This window comes from Argopecten irradians, chromosome 5 (genome assembly GCF_041381155.1).
Source record: "Argopecten irradians isolate NY chromosome 5, Ai_NY, whole genome shotgun sequence".
NCBI classification, from domain to species: Eukaryota; Metazoa; Mollusca; class Bivalvia; order Pectinida; family Pectinidae; genus Argopecten; species Argopecten irradians.
Window position 1 is genome coordinate 40922935 of NC_091138.1, and position 7260 is coordinate 40930194.

At 37.6% G+C, this 7260-nt stretch overlaps 1 pseudogene; it reads right to left on the minus strand.

Annotated features, from left to right (window-relative positions):
- Positions 1-231: 231 nt before the first annotated feature.
- Positions 232-2522, minus strand: LOC138323864 (inositol oxygenase pseudogene; annotated as a pseudogene).
- Positions 2523-7260: the final 4738 nt, after the last annotated feature.

Here is a 7260-nt window from a genome sequence, read left to right on the forward strand (position 1 = left end):
CTTATTTCAGCCTAGTTTAACAAGATTTTCCCCCTCAAAACTCTACTACTAGATCATGCGTACATGTAGTCAATTTACCATAAACATTTATTAAACAGAAAACATCTCTGAAGAAATACGTACTAAATTAATACAGTTTCCAAAAAACCACTACTTTTTCAAAACTCTACTAAATTCATGCAAATGCGTGCAAGGATTGTACCACGCTTGAAACACAACGAATATACTTGATGTGAAAAGACTGGTTTATTTGTATCCGTTTATATACATATGTATTACATCAGTAAATACAATCTACCAAGCATTAGGTAATCAAAAATGAAATGGTCATCAATTGTAATGTATGCATTGTATTAATTGGGGCAAATTTCAATTACTTATAATGGTAATTTCACAACATTGTAATTAATTACATAAATGCATGTAATGCTTAAATACTTTTCAATTACTTTTCAATTACAATCTACATACCTTTTCGGAACAGTTATAAGCTAATACTGAGGTATTCAAATAAAGTATGCTAGTTACGAAGTAATATGCGTCGTCCGGAATATAATATCCCAACAATTTCTACACAAGAGTACATAAGCACTTGATTATCGTTTGTTGTTGGAGTCCGTCTAAAACTTGACTTTGCCGGGAATGTATTTTTCCATGAGAGCGCTGTAGTAGGATTGCAGTTCCTCTACGTTAGGGGTCACGGCACTTTTGGTGTAGAGGTCAAACTTATTGAACTCGTTGATCCAGACCTTCATTTCATTGTCTTTGTTGTCACACAAGTAATCGTAGGCCCCACTGGTATGCCAGGGATAGAATGAATGGTACCGGATCATATAAAGACCCTCTTCCGGTATATTGCACGTGTTGAGGTCAGAGGTCAGCACGCGGTATAGATATTCATCATGGCCCCAAGACATATGCACCTTGTCCAATCCACAGTTTTCCTCATACATGCCGAGCCGGGTGTTGTATTTTTCGTTTTTCATGTCCGGGTTGTCTTTGAAGCTTTCCCGCCCAAAGACGATACTGTCGTCTGGAAGACAGCCGACAGGGAAAGTATCGCCCACAGTGGACCATTGCGGCTCACCCCAATGTGCCATGACTTTGCCGGCATCATGGATCAGGCCAACGACATGGAACCAATCTTTATCCGGATGTGCCTTTCGGATGGCCTCAGCAGTTTGATAGCCATGTAAGGAATTCGGAATATCAACATCAGGGTCACTTTCGTCCATAAACTCGTCAAGCGAGTTCAGTGCATCCATCATGGTCATTTCGGCATGATTAAATTTACAATAATGTTCAATCTTACCACGAACATATTCAACTGTCTGGAATGTGTGCATTTTCTTGTAGGTTTCTATGACCCGGGATGGCACGGTATGGATGTTAAAATCCCTGTAATCCGCTTTGTTTTTGTACTCTGGTCGGTATTCAGAGGGATCGGTCAGGACAATTCTTTTCTGCTCCGTGGAAGCCATCTTCGCTTCTCAACCCTCTTTGATAATACAGTAGCAGTGTTCGCTCCAAACTCGCAGACCGGTATAATTTTAAATGCCTAGTGTCCCACATAAATCTCTGGGTTGACCTCGTCCGAGCGTCATCGATGATAAACCAACCGCCAACCTTGTTTTGTCATTCAACTGTACAGACGTGTTTGTGATAAAACTGGGTAAACATTATCTTTAAAGCCATATATAGGATAGTTATATTTAGTTTACAGAGGTCCGCCTCGAATTCAGATGCACAAAGTAAATTTGCTCCCAGCCAATCTTGTGTACTTCATAGTCTAGCTAGACTACCCAGCAAATGACTGCATGAAGAGATCATGTATATAGGCGGATGAGTACAAATATTGTGCATTTTTGATAGAATTTAATACTTTGTATGCATATAGTACTTTATGTCCAGATTAATTCCCGATATAGTTCTAATAAAATTGAAGTTCATTTAAGCCGCCGTCTTAGATTTGAAAATGGCCGCAGTTCACATTTAAGAACATTCAAAATGCAATTATATACTTAAAAAATAAATGTCAGAAATTGGTGGCAAGATAGCCAACAATAAATGCAGGGATTACCAAGAATTAATCTAATGATGATTGAATAAACCTTGTTTTCCTGATGTAAAGAAATCAAAGACCTCCGCCATGGATTTTAGGTCATCTGACCCGAAGAATCAGGATGACCTCCGCCATTGTGCTTCGTCCGTCGTCCGCCGTTCGTATTTTTTTTCACATTTAGAGTTCTCTACTGCTACTAGTACGATTTAGCTGTTTGTCTGAAATGATCCTTATATGGTCACGACTGTTGTTATTTTTGGGTCGATCCGACAACCAAGATAGTCAACACTACTGCCACCATGAAAACATATTTTGAACTTCTTCTACAGTTCTGTCGACTTGCGATTTAGCTGTAGCTTACCTGATTTATCCCGACCCTGTTCCGACCAAGTGGTGATAATAATGATAATAACTAAATATGATACCACCTTGGTGGACCCATTTAGTACAATGTATGTTCACAAGCTAAATATTGTTGTGGTTATCAAAATAGCATTAACAGGTGCTTCCAATTTTGTTTTTAAACACCGAGTCGATTTATTAAATATGGAACTCCACGTGACCATGCATGATAATAGTGACACAGAAGATGATAGGGCATATGGCAGTTGTATTGTTTTGTCTCTATTATAAATCTTGATAATCGAAATATCGGTTATCATATAAATCTTATGTGTAGTGTACTGCGCTTTTAGGATCTTGATCCCAAAGTTAAGTCAAATATATGCGTGATGTTTCAGTATTATCGTTGTAGGAGATATTATGAAACTCGCTACCTATGTTGAAAAAAGGGTGATATCATCATTCTTTCACTTTTAGATCGTTTGGTATGAAATACTATTTTTGTTATCAAAAAGGAGTTTTGAAGTACATTGTATATGAAACAATTTACTTGTCATTCGAATTTAGAAGTTTTAGAATGTTATCGCTCGTGATTATCAAATAAAACGAGGCCATTGTCTCACGATATCTGTATAAATAGAGTCAAAATCAGGGTCGGCACTAGCGTGGGAAAAATGAATAAAAGATGTCGTTATAAGTGAAGTAAGGGAATATATAAGTCAAGCATATCATGGGAATTTTATGGGAGCAAAATTGTTATGATCAAACAAATATGTTTACACATATTTACATGAAGCAGTGCCTTGAAACCATGAAGCTAAGTTGTGATTTTCAGTTCCATTTCACATATTTACAGTATTATTAGTATTTGTATTTGTGATTTCTACAGATATGTTTCCATATAAGCACATATAAGGCATAAAAACCAATAATTTTGCAGAGCATAGATTCGATGTACTCTGTAGAATTGTTAGTGTAGAAATTACGGCACATATACCTTCAAAGTCATACTGCACGGTGTGCACTGACTACAAACACTGTTACACAACCTACCGACCTTCACCTTTGCTATTTTACAGATACGTCACCTTACATTAATGTCACAACAGAGGTATCCTCCCATACACGTGTTTGTGTTTCGATGATAAATGAATTAAAAGACAAATTTACTTTTTACTTTCTGAATCGTAGACTACAACTTGGCTTCCTGATCTGAACATATGCACCCATTCCGTTGCAATGTAGACGAAATATTGTTTTTGGGAGGACTGTCAGAATTCATTTTGAGTTATTATTTGCCTGTGTAAAAGGAAAACTTATTAATTGTAATTCTCAAAATGTTGGTAACATTTAGTAGTGAATAACATTGGAACACCTTTTCTTGATTCGTCAGTATGAACTTTACGGCACACACAACTTTAACATTTAATCTGCATATAGGGACAGGGGCGAAGTTACGCGTAGGTCTTGATTTTACAAGTACAAATAAAAGTGTACTGCCAATCGTCATTATAATTACATCTTCAATGCAGTAAAATGAGTACATACAGTAAGACAATGAAGCCAAGCTGTGGTCTACAGTCCCATTTCAAATTTTTACAGTTTTATTTAAGCATTGAAGTCGTTATTTTTTAATTTCATCGGGGTATGAAAGAAATTTTGTTTGCAAACTGTTTGAATCAGCGGATTCTCACAAAAGTTTGCAAACAAAATTTATTACATACCCCGATGAAATTAATTAAAAATAGTGACTTCAATGCTTATAATGAATTTTCCAGACTACTTTATAAAATGAAATACGTTTACACGTACGATTCCATTGATTTTTTCCAAGGGATTATTTTTTTCCAAATCGATACGCAACGTCAATGTTTCTATTATGACGTCACGATAACGTCGGGTTTCCGCGCCATTCTCGGATTTTTTTTCATCGTGGAATGAAAAAAAAATGAAAAGGCCAATCAGAAAGCCAGAAACATAGAGAAAATTTATTATAAGTAAATGCAAAGTGATTTCTGCAGGCATGTTTCGATCTAAACATATCTAAGGCATAACGAACAATAACTTTACAGTAAACTCGGCGTTGTAACGAATGTTTGTAAGGCATCATACATGTTTGTCTGTTCATTTGAACAACTTTCACATCTTTATTTAGCAAATCTTATAGTTTTCAATAGAATACTGACGAAAAATACAGAACTAGAATATAGATTTTTTTTTACTTTATCCCATACTGTTAACCGTATAGATCAATTGGTCAGACCATGAAGCTAAGTTGAGGTTTACAATTCCATTTAACATTTTCCAGTGCTATTAGTAATTTGAAAGTGACTTATTCAGATATGTTTTGATCAAATCATAACTCATGAAAAGCATAAAAATGACAAAATCTATGTTGTTACACATGTTTATAATGCACCATACATTTTAGTCTGTGGCTTTGAATTATTTTCATACCTTAATTCGTAAAACCTTATTATTTTGAATATTACCTATATACATCTTGCATGATACTGATGAATCATGTCCCATTACCAGGTGAATCCTCATTCCTTGGTTCTTTCGGCGCTGTCTACTACAATCTCCGGAGGTGCCTCAACTGGGGTGATCAGGGCCCAGTTTCATGAACATTCCATAAATTTAAGGAATTCCTTAACTTAAATTTCTCCATAGGAAAGCATTACATATTTTATTAAGGAAGGTTCCTTAACTTAAGATTTTTCCTTAACTTTTGTAATGCTTGTATTTGGGGAAATTTAAGTTAAGGGATTCGTTAAAATTAAGGAATCTTCATGAAAGTGGGCCCATGGTCCCAGCCCGAAACCACTCAATTGTCCGCTAGTATATTGCACCACTGTTGTGTTACCCTCTCCACTGTTCCTCTCTCTTCTTCCACAGCCACATTGATGCCACCTCAGCCTATCTGCAGAGCCGCCCTATCAATCCTCTTCTCTCTATGCCAGTGATGCCAATGATCTGCAGGGCCCTCCACATAGACTGCCCAACGAAACCACGACAACCAATATCTACAGGAAGACATCACATTATCCACCCTTGTTGCTGATAGTTTTATACCATATCTTGGTACTTGGCCTGTGTTCGCTCGTATGCATCGTTGATATGGTCCTCCCACGCACTGTCAGCTCCACCAGCATAGCCTGTTTAGACGATAAAGACCAAATAAACTATGTCTGGCCTTTGATTGGTTACTGCTATTTCTGGTGGAAACGTCATACGGACATTCGGATCTGCCCTCAACTGCCAATCTTCTGCTGTACCTAGCACTCCACTGCCTTCCACACTGAAATAACACTCTGTTCTCCGGCTTTGACGAAATTGATAAATAAAGCCGCCTTTGTCCCTCTTCGATCTCTTTCTGTTGCACTCAAGGGTGTCTGCAAGTACAGAAAGAACCTTGTCGTGACGCCGGGTGTACCGCCCATTCGGTATAGCCACTGAGCAAGACGAAAGGATATGCTCCATATTGGCTGGTTTGCCGCAGAGTTTACAATCTGGATCGTCTGTCACTGAACCCAAAAATACAGGTTGATTCGTGCGAGATATGTTTCGCATCAAGATTCAAACAGGTAAGTAATATCTCATTAACAGCATTTCATTAATTGATGGAAATGTAAGTGTCAGTAAGATGTCAAGCTTATACCCTCATTTCTTTTAAAGCTAGTTCATTTGAATCATATACAAAGCTTTTACGAAGTTTACTCATAATTGGACGTTAAAAGCGTACGAGATCACATATTCTTCAATTATTTCCTCATTTTCATGAGATTGCAAACTGAAAAAAGTGCATTGCAAAGTCAAATCGTGTCTTGTTTACTTATTATTCATATCTCAGTTGTTTGTTATATTTGTTACTGTCACTTGTACTAGAGCATTAATTTTTGCATACGTTTTCGGCATCAATTTTGAGACAGTATTTCACCATTTCTATCCAGTTTTTGTCCGGTAAATCGATATCTTGTGATCGTCTGCCAAGGATAAATTTTGTTTGATCAGTTTCACTGATGTTCGTAAATTTAACATCGTTATCAACGTGATGAAAATTAACACTAGTGTCCATGATAAGATCCCTCTCAGCAAACAGAATATGACATTCTGTCAGTATAGGTACTACTATATCAGTTACCGTTTTACCACATAATTTGCAAATAACAGGAACAGCCTCCCAGACATATGATATGTTTGTCAGGTCACTCATCTGCCATGTGTCCTTCACACTTAATTTAGAGATTAAAGGGCCTTAACATGTAGAAAATTAATTAGATATAGTGTTATGGTAGCCATCTTCGATTTCGGATCGACCCGAAAAATAACAACACTATGTCGGGACCATGTCAGGATCATTTCATGCAAGTTTCAGCCAAATCGCACCGGTAGAACTTGAGAAGAAGTTAAAAATGTATTTTCAAGATGGCGACTGTGGCGGCCATCTTGGATTTTGGATCGACCTGAAAAATAACAACACTTTGTTGGGACCATGTCAGGATCATTTCATGATCCTAGCGGCTGTGGCGGCCATCTTGGATTCCGGATCGACCCGAAAAATAACAACACTTGGTCGGGAACATGCAAGGATCATTTCATGCAAGTTCCAGCCAAATCGCATCGGTAGAACTTGGGAAGAAGTTCAAAATGTGGTTTCAAGATGGCGGCTGTGGTGCCATCTTGGATTTCGGATCGACCCGAAAAATAACAACACTTGGTCGGGACCATGTCAGGATCATTTCATGCAAGTTTCAGCCAAATCGCAGCGGTAGAACTTGAGAAGAAGTTCAAAATGTGTTTTCAAGATGGCGGCTGTGGCGGCCATCTTGGATTTCGGATCGACCCGAAAAATA